The sequence below is a fragment of the Bos javanicus genome, chromosome 16, assembly GCF_032452875.1.
Source record: "Bos javanicus breed banteng chromosome 16, ARS-OSU_banteng_1.0, whole genome shotgun sequence".
Taxonomy (NCBI): Eukaryota; Metazoa; Chordata; class Mammalia; order Artiodactyla; family Bovidae; genus Bos; species Bos javanicus.
Window position 1 is genome coordinate 36,727,747 of NC_083883.1, and position 15,422 is coordinate 36,743,168.

Below are 15,422 nucleotides of genomic sequence, written 5' to 3' on the forward strand. Positions count from 1 at the left end.
GGCAGGGGACTCAGGGCAGTGAGGCAGCTGGAGAAGGGCAGGGAGTGAGCAAGAGGGAAAGAGGGGAGGAAGAATGTGGTCCTGAGAGAGAGCTGGCCTTGGCCCAGCCAGCTCTACCTTCACAGGTTTGAAGGCAAATGCCTTGCATTTACCTTCATTTCTCATCCCCAATCCAGGGAGGCAGGAGAAAATCCTAGTTAAGAAGTGCCTGAGGGTCATTAGTGATAAGAACCAGGTAGCTGAGATGCCTTGCAATTCAGCATTCTTTTCTCCATTTCCATCTCTATAACCTTTTCTTTACCTCTTTCTACTAAATTTTCTTCCTCTTTCCTCCCAAGGGTCAAGGAGAAGAGAGGGGAGAGAAATAAGATGAAAATGGAAGGAAGGTGACTTAGGTTTGGCTATGTCTGGTTCCCCTCTTGAGTCTGGGATGCTGCGAACACTGCCCTCTTCCAGAGATTTTCCTCAGGGTTACAGAGGCTAAATATCACGTTTCACCAAGGCTGTCTTTATAAAACACCTTTTTGGTCCATTCTTATTGAGGTCTATGGTGTTTCTCTTTGGTGCACAAATCTGTTGGGAGAAGGCAGATCAGAAGAACCAAGGGTGTAGAAAAGCAAAGAACGAGAGATGGAAGGTTCTTGGTGGCGAGGTCATAAAGTCCTGGCTGCCGTAGGTATTGATTTCCACCCCTTCTCCTGCCTCTTCTGCCACCTGGCCCAGGTATAAAGTCACAGACCTCTTAATTCTGCCTCTGCCTTCCTTCCAGAAGACTTCTCTCAACCCCAAAACTTGGAGGTAATTCCTTCCTGTTTTACATTATTTCACATTGACTTTCACCTATGGTTGCAATGAATCATGTGTGTGCATGGTCAGTTGCTCAGTCTTGTCCGACTCTTTGTGACCCCATGGACTGTAGCCCACTAGGCTCCATGGGGATTCTCCAGGCAAGAATACTGAAGTGAGTTGCCATGCCTGCCTCTAGGGGATCTTCCCAACCAGGGATATAACCAGCATCTCTTATATGTCCTGCCTTGGTGAAAGTGAAAGTGTTAGTTGCTCAGTCTTGTGTGACTCTGTGACCCCATGGACTGTAGCCCACCAGACTCCTATGTCCATGAAATTCTCCAGGCAAGAATACTGAAGTGGGTTGCCATTTCCTACTCCAGGGCAACTTCCCGACCCAGGGATCAAAGCTGGGTCTCCTGCATTATTGGCAGAGTTTTACCGTCTGAATCACCAGAGAAGCTAGGTGGGTTCTTTAGTGCCAGCTGGGAAGCCCCACAGTGATCAAACTATATCACAATTACATTTTGGTTGCTTTTCCCTCTCATTGCACTGTGGTCTACCTGGGTCTTTTCTCGCTATATCCTTTGGCATGTAGTTGATGTATGTTGAGTGTTGAATGAATGAATTAATCCTGTCATGTAGAGCCTGCCACTCTTCTTTCCCAACTCCTGAAACTCACCTGGCTCAGTTCCATTTCCCCAGGATTTTCTTCTCTGGTGTCCAATGTGAGAACTGGTCTGGAGTTCACCTAGAACCCTCAGAACCTTCCTCAGACACCATTCTTGGAACGGATACATGATTAAGCCATGATGAGATAGTGCCTTATCTCTGCAACCCCTAACAAGTCTGATCTCAAGAATGGAAATGAAGGCTTTTTGAAGGAGAGGATGGACCTGAAAGCAACTGGTAGGCAATCAGTCTAATTCTGTGGCCACTGAGAGTGGTTACAAAGTCTCAGGTCACAGAACAGGGCAGGGTAGAAAGGTGCACACTGCCCACCATCAGGTTGCAGGCCCAAGGTCATACTTCAGACTCCAAAATCCCTTGGAAACAAGCTGAAGTCAGATGACCTTCATTTTCAGTTGATCCCAGGGTAGTAATTTCTTGGAAAGTGCAGATGGAGGCAATAGGACTGAGAATGAAGAACAATTCAACAGGAATCAGAGGGATGGAAATTGCTTTTCACTCTGGGTTCTGAATAGGTGATGGTCAGAGATGGCAGCTTGTCCAGGACACGTCAGCAGTGCTGGAAAGGAGATGTTCTTGCTGTAAATCTTGTGTTGATTCTCTCCCCTCCTTTCCCACTGCCTTCCTGGCAGCATCCTGTTCTCCATTGTTGGAAGCTTCTTACACAGGCTTCCGTGTCCTGGTAAGTACAGCCAGAGCACTCTATACCTCCCTCAGGCAGGGATCACTTTCTGACTTGGAGCAGTTGTGAATGTAGCTGTCTTTTTCTCTCAAAGCCAGCCAGCACACTGCAATTCCTCACTCATCTGCATTGCTGCCTCGGTGCTTGCAGACAACTCTCGTCATTGTAAGGACTCTCTAAGTATTCTTACTCCCTTGAATTAAATTCACCTTTTGGCTAAAGTGCCAGATGGATGGGGGCATTCACCAAGTTCGAGAGAAGTTTGGGCTTTTCAGTGGGAAACAGTTATCTTGCAACAGGTATCCTACATGGGACTTCCTACTTGTCATTCCCGAGACAACTTCTCAGGTACATCTTTGTCACTCCAATTGCCTATAACATTCTGCCATTGCCAAGGCCCTATGATCTCAGCTGGTTTTTCTCTTTGAAGCCATTCCTTCTTACTTCATCCTGTGGTATTCTTTATACCTAGCAGTCCCGAAGACTGGACCCAGAGCAGGTAATAGTCCCCCTCAAATGCCCTTGCAGTTTTACACTTCACAGAGAAGTGACAGCCCCTCTTACTGCTTTTACTGGGGGAGGCAGACTGGGGCAAAAACAAGTCAAGGGATCACACAAAGCTGACTTTAATTCCTTTTAAGTCAGAGACTGAGAATCCTAGCGGACTCTGTGCTCTGTTCTTATTTATGAGGGTGAGACCCTCTCAACTCCACCATCCTATCCCCCTTCTTAAGTGTAGGCTGGAGGATAAAACTGCGGTAGAGCAGTGAATAATAGCTGACATTTACTGAGAACTTACTGAATATCAAGCATTAAACTAAATTCTTTACGTGCTACTTTTTTATTCTTTCCACTAACCCTATGAGGTCAGTATTACTGTGGTCCCATTTCAATAATGCAGACACTGAGCCTCAGAGAGGTTAATCTGCATGTTCAGGATACCCCAGCTTTAGTGTTGGGCTAGGGTTTATATCTTGCTTCCAAACAATAGTATTAACTAATCGTCATCTCCCAATAGATGTCTCCTAAACTTCAATGAGGAGTTTGCATCTTGAGGAGGTCAGACTGAGCATACATCCATTTTACTTCTTCTGAAAAGAATAAACTGTTATAGTCTATTTCTTTATTGCTGGTCTAACAGGAAACACTCTGCTTCCTTACTTATAAGCCAGTTCTTAGAACTAAGACCATCAACCTTGATGTGGTACAGGAAATGATGCATTTTGCATGCTCAGGAAGCAGTGGCCAGAATAAAATATTTGGCAAGTTTCATACTCTGATTGAGAATCAGGGAGCTGAGGGAAGCAGCTGAACATCTTTCCATTCTACTAAATATTTCTCTGCAGTGTGATTTTTTGGGGCTTCCCAGGTGGCGCTAGTGGTAAAGAAGCTGCCTGCCAATGTAGAGACATAAGAAATGTGAGTTTGATCCCTGGGTCAGGAAGCTTCAGAGGAGCCTGGTGGGCTATAGTTCATAGGGTCACAAAGAGTTGGACATGACTGAAGCGACTTAACACATACACCCCCCCCCCCCCACACACACACACACACGGTGTGGTTTTTAATGGCTGTATAATTATTCTATTGCATGGTGTACCACAATTTAGTTGCATGAAATCTGGGCACTGGGGGGGTTATTTAAAGCATGGAGAAATTTTGAAAAAGAGAATTGGAGGATTAGGTGTACAATAGCCAGGTTTTGAGGCTTTATAGGTTTGTGTGCGACTAGCTCTGCCCCGGAAAGTTAACATACACACTGTGTTATTTTCCAGGCAGTGAGGGGAGGGGCGATGAAGTCTAACTTCATCCCAGTCACCTCTATGAAAGGTCATCCAATTAAATCTTGTAGTGTTGGAGAAGGTCAACTTCCAGTGTTCCTAAACCATCTACAGAAGACATAATCCCATCTTCTTATTCCAGTGGATCAGACTAATTTTGGTTCAGAGACATAGAAACCTTAATTAAGTGAAAGAAGGTGGAAGCTTAATAAGCATTCTTTCTTCCCTTTCTTTGGTTGCACCAGGCAGCATGCAGGATCTTAGTTCCCCGACCAGGGACTGAACCCGTGCCCCTTGGGAGCACAGAGTCTCCAGGGAAGTCCTTAACAAGCGTTCTTAACTGAGTGACAGTCATGGGAAGATTATCCATAATATGATTCTTTGTGTTTGCTACATTTGAAAGAACAGTATGTTTTGAAAAGAAACACAAAGAGAAATTAATCTGACCTTATGTACTGGCTAAGGATCAAAACATTAAGAGAAGCATAAGAAACTATCTTTCTAAAGTGGGGGGAGTTTACAAATATTAGATACACTGAATTAATTCATCCATCAGAATAGTGTTCTACTAATAGATTGTACCCTTGTACCTGGCCAAACCATTTCCTGTTTTATTTCAGATCCAAGATAATAGATTCTTACAGTGGACAGGGACCTCTAGGGACACTCGATCTGGGCTTCTCTTTCAGACTGGACAATAATGGTGGTATCTTTCAGGCAAAAAGGGATAGGATACTAAGATGGTAAAGGAAATAAAGAGCTTTCTAGCTTAGTGAGGGATTATGTCTTTTCACCATCAACACCTAGCATAGCATCTGGCATAACCTAGTAGATACTTAATATATATTTTGAGATCTAATAAAGGATTTAGAGGTTAAGAAGAATTGTGGATTGTCCACTGCTTGGCACTTCAATGGAATGTGTAGTGTGTGGCAAAAGTTCTGGAGTCACCCTTCTCTCTGGAATTATGTCTGGGCTCTTCTCAGCTTCTTAGATTTACATGTCAGGAATTTCCCAAGAGATCATTTTACTTCAGTCTTCTCAGGAATAGAAGTGACTAAGAAGTGATGGTGTCTAGCTAGAAATTTATAAGAAGGGGTGGGTGGAAGGGCAGAGTGCTAACTTGACTTTGTACTGGCAGGACCCCTCCCCATCAGTAATGCTTTGAGCTGTGGATAAAAGTTGAGAGACTGTATCAGTGGGTATAGAGTAAGAAATGACCCGGTTGGCTTTGATTACTGACCAGCCTATTACAATGGAATGGCTGGGGACCACGAATTTAGGTAAAGAATTCTGTGTGTAATAGGTGAACCTAATCCTTGACATACGTGTCTTCTTTCCAGGAAGATGGAAGGCTCTTCATCAGAGCAAAGATATCCTGGTGGTGACATATGCTGAATAGAAATCAATTCATGACATTTGGTTCCTGCTTTTTGTTGGACTAACCTTAGAGAAGTAGAATGAACTAGAGAAAAGAGAGTCTCCATTTCCCTCCCATAAAGCCAAGTTGGTCCATATTTATATTCCTCCTCTTATACAATTAATGTGAAAGTTCAGATTTGGGAGATCTCTTCTATAATAAGCTGTCACCAAAAGGTCTTCTTTGGCTTCCCTGGTGGCTCAGATGGTAAAGAATCTGCCTGCAATGTGGGAGACCTGGATTCGATACCTGGGTGAGGAAGATCCCCTGGAGAAGTATTCTTGCCTGGAGAATCCCATGGACAGAGGAGCCTTGTGGGATATGGTCAGGCCTTCATTATGTTGAGAAAAAAGAGAACAATTCCTGCAAATAATGGCAGTTGGGATGAGAACAAGTTTTCTGGGCAATTGAACAGTAGGAGACTCAGCATTTTAAGAAATTATTTCTGTTCTAGTCTATCGTTTAGCCATGACACTTCCTCTTCAAGCTATTAACAACTCAAGTCATATGCATTAATTCAAAAGGGGACTCGAGTTCACAGAATTCTCAGACACACAAGCATCACAAGTACCTCCAGATCCAACAGGAAGCCACTTCTCAGGTGTTATTCTTGGCTGGGAAGGGTGAAGAGGAAGCGGTGGCCGTGTCTCAATATGGTCTGTGGTGAGAAGTGGAGTGAGCATGAGTCACTCCAAACCCTATCTGCATTTCATCTGGCACCTTGCTTGTGAAGACGCCTGCTGTGTAATGGTTCAGAGCCGCAGCTTTGGAGTCAGACAACGTGGACAAGCTAGCTGACTGTTCTGTCTCTCAGGTCCCTTATCTGTAAAATAAAGGGAGGGTGGCCAGGAGGGATAGTAGCACTTACCTCACTGGGTTGTTGTGACCATTAGATAAACTAATACTTGTTAAACAGTTACCACAATGCCTGGCACATTTGGTGAGTAATCAGTAAGTGTTTAATAACATTACACACACATGCATGCCTATGGGATTATACTTTCAGTTCGGGCAGCCCAGGTGGTGCTAGTGGTAAAGAACCCACATGCCAGTGCAGGAGATATAAGAGACGTGGGTTTGATCCCTGGGTCGGGAAGATCCCCTGGAGGAAGGCATGATGACCCACTCCAGTACTCTTGCCTGGGAAATCCCTTGGACAGAGGAGCCTGGCAGGCTACAGTTCATGGGGTCACAGAGTCAGACACGACTGAAGTGACTTAGCACGCATGCAAAAGCCTTCATTTTAGGCTTCTGAATTTATGATCTGAGAAACTTGGTAAGACAACTATTTCCCACAATGACTGGCAATTTGAAATGATTTGTGATAATAGAAGCCAAGGATATAGTAAGTGAATATCCACAAGTAAACATTACACTCTATTCTAGTCAGATGATTCAATTTCCTTCCCTGACATACGGGTCTTCCTAGAAGGCCATCAAATAGAGCTTGACTTTCTCCTCCTAACCCTATGTATTTCCTATGGTAGGTACCACCTGTCATTTAATGAAAACTTTTGTTGCAAGAGGGCAAACAGGCAGAGCAAACAGCCCTAATAATCCACGCATTTTTGATTCACACATTATAATAGTAATGGACAACATAGATTAAAGTCATACTGAATTCCAATTATTTACCATTTGTACTCTGATTAAAATGTCATTTCCAACACTGATACCCCATTGTTTCCCATTTCTCCTCATCCCCACTGCAAGAACTGTTGCCTATCTTTAAGTACATTGCAATAAACTTTTATGGAGTAATTTTCCACTTGCCAGTCATTGTGCTAGACTTAAATAGGACAATATCCCTTCCCTCCAAAAGAAGGGAAGGCAAACATATGTCTCCAAAACGAATACAAGTTTATAATATTGTATACATGAAGATTTGGGAGCCTAGAGCTTTGGAATAATTGATGATTTCCTGTAGCAGTGCATGATAAAATCCTCATTAGTTTTGGCCAGAGTGATTCCAAGATCATTCATTATGAAATGACCCAAGAATAAAGTTTCTTTTCAAGGCTTCAATCAGTTTTTATGTAGAATAAATCAATAAGAAAGGTGAGACAACCTTGGGAGCCTTGGAAAAATAAGGACCTGATATGAATGAGAATAAAGTTTAAGCTTTTCATGGCAGAGTCAAGGTTTTCCAATTGATTTGCCAACAGAATTGAGTTTGGATTCTATACTGTGCACTGCTTCAGAGTAAATGATGCAACCCATTCCATCATTTAGTAATCTCCTGTGAACCAGTTTCCTTCCCAACATAAAAAATTTGCCTTCATGATCCAGTTGAGCTTTTCTCTGTAACAGTATTGTTTTCCACTTTTTTTCTGGTGAAGTTCTAGGCTCCTGACCACTAGGACAGCAAAACTAGAGCTAGTTGGATAATGCTACCAGAGTCAGAGCTCAGTGAGTCACTCCAGTGCTTGAGGCCTTCTCTAATGATCTTTTCTGGCAGCTTCAACTGATGCTCCATTACCAAGAGTGAACTGGCAGGTCCAACTTCCAAGGCCAGAACTTGACTGTATGTCTACAGGAGTTTCTTCTAGATAACCCACAAATCCTCAAATTCTGTTCATTGTATTTATTCCCCAAATCTGTTTCCCAGCCTGTGTGATCCGGGAATGACAAATATTCATGTAGCTGCCAGGGCCAGAAATCTAAGAATTATTCTTGTCTCACTCTTCACCACTATCCAGTAAGTTACTAAGGCATTTGAATCTCTGAGTATCTCTTGAATCTGTCTTGACCTCTTCATAGGAAGTGACTTTTAATATCATAATCTGGGATGAGAGTAGGGGGGCATTGGCAGCAATTATGCTGGGGGTGAAGGGTAGAGGGAGGGTAGGATAATTTCTTACTCTGCAGCTGTCATTCCCATCCTCATCTAAAATTAATGAAACAGTCTCAATCTTGTCTGCCTCCAATCCAACTCAAAATTACTTCCCAAGTAATGTTTCTACAGAGGCTTCCCAGGTGGCACTAGTAGTGAAGAATCCTCCTGCAGGAGATGCAAGAGCTGTGGGTTTGATCCCTGGGTCAGGAAGATCCCCTGGAGGAGGAAATGGCAACCCACTCCAGTATTCTTGCCTGGGAAATCCCATGGACAGAGGAGCCTGGTGAACTACAGTCCATGGGGTCACAAAGAGTCAGACACGACTGAGTGACTGACCACCACCACCACCACCACCACCACCAGTGTTTCTACAATGCATTCCTTTTGTAAGAATTATTAGGAATCTTTGGGGAAAAAATGTAATGAAGGGCATGGAACCCTTGGTCATAGCAGATAATAAAACAGTTTAGCACTGGTTCATGAATATGAAGATATATGAATGGAAAAACTAAGAAAGTCTAGAAATCTGAGAATAGATGGGTATTAATAATATATTATAGGTAAATATGGCACTTCAGATCAGTGGGGAAAATAAGGACAGTTAATCTTTGTTCTTCTTGTCTCCCAGCTTCCATTAAAGCAGACTTTTCTCCATCTATTTACTTGCCCTGGTCACACCTGAAGTGGTATATGAGCATATGTGCTCCTTGAGTCCTGCATGGTTTTCCTAGTCTGTTTCTTGGGATGAGGGTACAACTACTGCTCAAAGTCTGTTAGTAAGAACATGACCACATTTATCTGCAAAGGAGGCTGGAAATGCAGATGTTAACTCAGTGGCCATTGCACAGATAAAAGGAAAAAAAAAAATGGATCTAGGGGAACAATAGCATTGTATCTCCTTCAGTCATCACATAAATATCATTTTCAACGCATACTACTTGCCAAGCACATTTGAGGCATTAGGGATACAGTGAACAAAACAGGCAAAAGCTCCATGACCTATGTTTACTTCAAGGGCAGAGCAGGAGTGGGTGCATATGTGACTGCTCAGTCACTCAGTCATATCTGATTCTTTGTGACCCCATGAACTATAGCCCACCAGCCTCCTCTGTCCCTGGGATTTCCCAGATAAGAATACTGGAGTGGATTGCCATTTTCCCCTTCAGGGGATCTTCCTGACCTAGGGATTGAACCCAAAACTTCTGCGTTGGCAAGTGGATTCCTTACCACTGGGAAAGCCCAGGGATGGGATGAGGGCACTCCAAAAATAGCATAAAAAATATGTATTCCTGATGATAATAAGTTAAATAGCCAAAAATAAAGTAGAGAAGCCACACGGGGAGTTCAGGGAAACACGTGGCCTGTTGCAATTTTAAGTATGGTAGGAAGGAAAGGCTTGTCTGAGCTGATGAGACGGGAGCAAAGCCCGGATGGTGAGAGAGTGATCTGTGCAGATCTGTAAGGGAGAAGAGCCATCCTGGAGTGGTATGAGGATGTGCAGACACCCCAGGCAGAGTGATGCTTGGAGCGTTTGAAGGTCAAGGAGGTCTGTGTTGCTGGAGCAGGGCAGCAAGAGAAAGAGTAGTAGAAAATGAGATCAGAGGCATACCAGTGGGGAAGGTGGAGGAGAGGGTAGCAGATTATATGAGCCTTGAAGGCCATTGTCCAAACTTTGAGTTTTATTCTGAGTGGTGAAGGGGGCACTGGGGAGTTTTGAGCCAAGGACTGTCATGCTCTGACTTACATTTGAAAGGCTTCTATTTTGTAATTAGATTATGAGAGGCCAAGGATAGATGTTAGCATGTGATTGCAATCGTACAGCAGAGGGATGATGGTGGCCAGGACCATCACAATGGTGAGGGTGGTGGAAGGGATCAGGGTCTATGCAAAAAACTATTTTTGAGTCCATTCATATACACAGCCCCCTCACACTTTTGTGCAAGTATTCTGAATGAGTAAATGAATGAATGAGTAAACAAGCAACACAGTAAAAACTTTGTATCTGAATGTATTGCTTTCATGTTTAAAATTCTCCATTATCTACTGGACCTCCAAGATCTAGCCTCCCCTTTATTGCCAACCTTATTTTCTTTGCTCACCTCCTCCTTGTTGTAGTTGTTTAGTTGCTCAGTCGTGCTCAGCTCTTTTGTGATCCCATGTACTATAGACCACCAGGCTCCTCTGTCCATGGGATTTTCCAGGCAAAAGTATTGGAGTGGGTTGCCATTTCCTTCTCCAAGGGTTCTTCCTGACTCAGGGATTGAAACTGCAGCTCCTATAAGTCTCCTGCAATGCAGGCAGATTCTTTACTCCTGAGCCACTTGGGAAGGCCTACCTCCTCCTCACTTGGATGCAAAAAAGGGATGCTCCCTCTACTAACCTCTTCCGCTCTCCACCACAAACCTCTCTGTGTGACTCTCTTTGGTCACTTTCACAGGCAGAAACCATCTTCTCATCATTGTTTGCCTAGCCTAAGCCTAGGTTCCTGGTACATCAAAGGTACTGAATGAAATTTGTTAGGCAGAACTAATTTCCTAGCTCTCAGCATGCCCACTTATTCTCTCACTCCCTTATCTCCTGCCTGTACTCTATTTTTATTCTTTTTGTTATTTTTTCCTTCTCTCAAAAATGAATGCAAATACAAATTCAAATGAGCTCATTCAGGCCAGACACTAAAATTATCAACTGTTAGCAAGATAAAACATACTCACACTTATATTTCTCTCCTTTTCCCCTTTTAAAAAATTTTACATCAACGAGGCCTGGATTCAAACTCTTACTTGCTAGGTTTTTGACATTGGGCAAATTACTTAATTTTCAGGTCTCCATCCTTTTACCTGTAAAATGGGGACAATGATGATTATCTTTTAGTTTTGTTTGCAGATTGAATAAGTAAAGGTGCTTTCATTTCAGTGTCAGAAAAAACTTTATAGAAATAGGAGGTATTATTATTCTCCTTCCTTTATAGATGAGGCTCAAATTTACATGTCCATAAGTGAGAGAACTAGATAGACTTCTCAGACTTATGCTTCCTAATCTAATTCTTTCCCCATTTCACCATCAATAACCTCAGATGCGCAGATGACACCAACATTATGGCAGAAAGTGAAGAGGAACTAAAAAACCTCTTGATGAAGGTGAAAGAGGAATGAAAATCGTGGCATCCAGCTCCATCACTTCATGGCAAATAGATGGGGAAACAATGGAAACAGTGTCAGACTTTATTTTTTTGGGCTCCAAAATCACTGCAGATGGTGACTGCAACCTTGAAATTGAAAGACACTCACTCCTTGGAAGAAAAGCTATGACAAACCTAGACAGCATATTAAAAAACAGAGACATTACCTACAAAGGTCCTTCTAGTCAAAGTTGTGATTTTTCCAGTAGTCACGTATGAATGTGAGAGTTGGACCATAAAGGAGGCTGAGCGCCGAAGAATTGATGCTTTTGAACTGTGGTGTTGGAAAAGACTCTTGAGAATCCCTTGGACTGCAAGGAGATCCAACTAGTCCACCTAAAGGAAATCAATCCTGAATATTCATTGGAAGGACTGATGCTGAAGCTGAAGCTGAAGCTCCAATACTTTGGCCACCTGATGCAAAGAACTGACTCATTGGAAAAAGCCTGATGCTGGGAAAGATTGAAGGCAGGGGGAGAAGGGGATGACAGAGGATGAGATGTTTGGATGGCATCACTGACTCAATGGACATGAGTTTGAGCAAGCTCTGGGTGATGGTGAAGGACAGGGAGGCCTGGCATGGTGCAATCCATGGGGTCACAAAGAGTTGGGCATGACTGAGCAACTGAACAACAAACAACGGTATGTATGGTACCCTGAACTTTTGGAGAAAGCAGTTTGGAATTTATCAGAGTAGAGTCCTAAAATTAATAAACATAATTCATGAGCTCCTTGTTTTTTGCCCAGTGCTACTACCGTTGCTTTAAGGACCATATGTCAAAGTGAAATCATGTTCCACACCCTCAGTTAGAAGGTTGCATTGATAATACTGACATTTATAAAGTGACAGTGAACGCTACAAGCCTGAATACCCAAGGTGGTGAAAGTCATGTATGTGCTCTAAGACCTGCTGTTCCAGGGAACTGAATGAATAGAGGAAAGTGAGGCTGGGCTTCCTGTAGAGGGGAGCATGAAAACAGCCTCCAGGGGTAGGTATAGGATCTGGCCAGGCAGGGAGGAAGGCAGCAAGCAGCCAGGAGAGGAGATAGAAAGAAGTGGAGAAGCAGCAGCTCTGCCAGACTTCTGTGTTTCATGACCTTGATGTAATGCCAGTTATTATGGTTTAAAAATAACTAGAGGACAAGGGTGTCAGCAGCCTGGATTCTATTAGACAGTCAGCTTAAAAGATTAGAGCTTGCAGGCCTGCCCAGGGTCTGCCAAAGAGACTGCCTTGTCTGGACCCCACATCAACAGTACTTTGCACGTCTTCTGTTCCTGCCTTTCTGCTTGGGGGGCCGCTGTAGGCTGAGAATAGAGAGAAGGACATGTGCCCCAAGAAAGAGCTTGGGGAAGCCAGGGAATAGAAAAACAGAGACTGGCTTAGCTGCAGAAAGGAGCAGTCATTCGCAGATGGCAATTTGTTAGGCTGGGAGCTGAGCTGGGCCAGCCACCTCCTGCTGAGAGGGAGGGGGAGGAAGTGCGGTGGGGGGCTTGAGTAAGGAGTGGCTGGGGCCTCTGCAGGCAGCCCTCTTCTGGGGGCTGTCCCAGGGCCCTGGGAAGGCTAAGCTCTTTTCGAGAATCTGTGAGAAGGGCCTCAGGCTGCCCTGGTAGCTCAGTAGTAAAGAATTTGCCTGCCAATGCAGGACATGCAGGAGACCTGAGTTCAATCTGAGTAGGGAAGATCACCGGGGAAGGAAATGGCAACCCTCTCCAGTATTCTTGTCTGGGAAATTCCATAGACGGAGGAGCCTGGCGGGGTCACAAAGAGTCAGACACAACTTAGTGAGTAAACAACAAGGAGCAGGGACTCAGTGAGAGTCTGAACTTGAATTAGGGTGTTCCAACAAAGCCCAGGGAGAAAGAGATCACCCCTGACTAAGGAAGAGAGACGCACTCTGCTCACACTCCAAAACCAATGTGAAATTCAAACAGTTTTTTTTTTTTTTAACAAACTTAAAATATTTTATGACTTAAAATAGTCATAAACTGCTACAGAGCTCAGAGCTCTCTTATATGTTGCTGATAGGATTGTACATAGGTATGGTAGTTTCAGAGGGTATTTTGGCATAATGAATATACTCTTTGACCTAGCAATTCCAGTTTGAAGGATTTACTCTAAGGAAATAACCATGAATATGGACAAAGATTTATTGAAGCATTAGTCACAAGATCTGTTGAAGCATTATTATTGAAATAGTAAAACTAAATGCTTAAGAACAAGGACTTGATTAAGTAAGTTACAGGAAATTCCTATAGGAAGTACACTGAAAACATCAAAAATGATGCTTCCAGAGCAAGGATCCACAAATTGTTGCTCATGGGCCTAATCTGGTGAGCTGAGTTTTCAAGGCCCTTGAGCTAGGAATGGTTTTTACATTTTAACTAGTTATATAAGTACTTATATAATAGCCTCAGTTTTGCCTCTTGGCCTACAAAGCTTAAAATAGTATGTAAGCCCTTAAGAAAAAGTTTGCTGACCACTGCTATGGAAGAATATTTAATGAGAGGCAAAATTTTCATTTAGAGACTTCCCTGGTGGTTTAGTAGATAAGAATCCACCTGCCAAATGCAGGGGACACAGATTCGATCCCTGGCTGGGAAGATTCCATGTGCCCAGGAGCAACTAAAGTCTCTGTGCCATAACTACTGAGTCTGTGTGCTACAATTACTGAAGCCCATTCACCTAGAGCCTGTGCTCTGTAATGAGAGAAACCACCACAAAGAGAAGCCAACGTACCACAATGAAGAGTAGAGCCTGCTCACTGCAATTAGAGAAATCCTGAGCACAGCAACAAAGGCCCAGTGCAACCAAAAATAAACAAATAAATTTTATTTTATGTATACCTGGGTGAGCATATAGTTAATGTGTGTGTTAGTTTTCTATTGCTAATAGAACGACCTACTCTGGAATTAAAAGCTTAAGGCCGCAGCCATTTTATCTGCAGGTCAGGAATTTGGACAAAGCAGAGCAAGGATGTCTGGGGCTTCAAGGGATTGTCTGAAGGACTAGGGGCTGGCTTGGGATGCTTCTTCAGGGAACACATGTCTCTGTACTCTGTTCATGTCTGTGAGTGAGCTCTTTGGTTCTTCTCCACGTGGCCTCTCACTGCATGGTAGGCTGAAGGTAGTAGGGTTTCTTACACAGCAACTTGCTCCCCCAGGGAGAAAGCAGAAGCTGCCACAGCTGCTGCTGCGGCTGCTGCTGTTAAGTCACTTCAGTCGTGTCCAACTCTGTGCGACCCCATAGACGGCAGCCCACCAGGCTCCTCTTGTCTGGGATTCTCCAGACAAGAATACTGGAGTGCGTTGCCATTTCCTTCTCCAATGCATGCATACATGCTAAGTTGCTTCAGTCACGTCTGACTCTGTGCGACCCTGTAGATGGCAGCCCACCAGGCCCCTCCGTCCACAGGATTCTCCAGGCAAGAATACTGGAGTGGGTTGTCGTTTCCTTCTCTGCCACATCTGCTAAACCTAGGCATATTTTCACTCTGCTGCATCCCATTGATTAAAGATGGTCACAAGAGAAACCCAGGTTTAAGGAGCTGGGAAAATGTGCTCTAGTTTTTGATGGGAGGGGCAGCAATATACGCAGGGTGGAAAGCAATTGAGGCTGCTATCTTTAGACACAATTACAGAGTGTAAAACACAGTAAATAGCATAGATTCATACCCACATTCATGGGCTTCTAGTGATGACCATAAGAACAAATTTCAGGGGGCACTAATATGCAAGGAGATCCAATCAGTCCATTCTAAAGGAGATCAGTCCTCGGTGATCATTGGAAGTGTTCAGTCCTGAGGTGTTCATCAGAAGGACTGATGCTAAAGCTGAAACTCCAATACTTTGGCCATATCATGCAGAGTTGACTCATTGGAAAAGACTCTGATGCTGGGAGGGATTGGGGGCAGGAGGAGAAGGGGACGACAGAGGTTGAGACGGCTGGATGGCATCACCGACTCGATGGACATGAGTTTGAGTGAACTCCGGGAGTTGATGATGGGCAGGGAGGCCTGGCGTGCTGCAATTCATGGGGTCGCAGAGTCGGACAC

The 15,422-nt window shown here is 43.8% G+C and overlaps 1 long non-coding RNA gene across 1 annotated transcript in view; it reads left to right on the forward strand.

Annotated features, from left to right (window-relative positions):
- LOC133227699 (uncharacterized) overlaps positions 1 to 11,249 on the forward strand; it is a 127,849-nt gene extending 116,600 nt beyond the window's left edge. The window contains exon 3 of the long non-coding RNA XR_009729913.1: positions 5,280 to 11,249. This is a non-coding gene — a long non-coding RNA (uncharacterized LOC133227699). The remainder of the gene's footprint in view (positions 1 to 5,279) is intronic.
- The last annotated feature ends 4,173 nt before the right edge of the window (positions 11,250 to 15,422 follow it).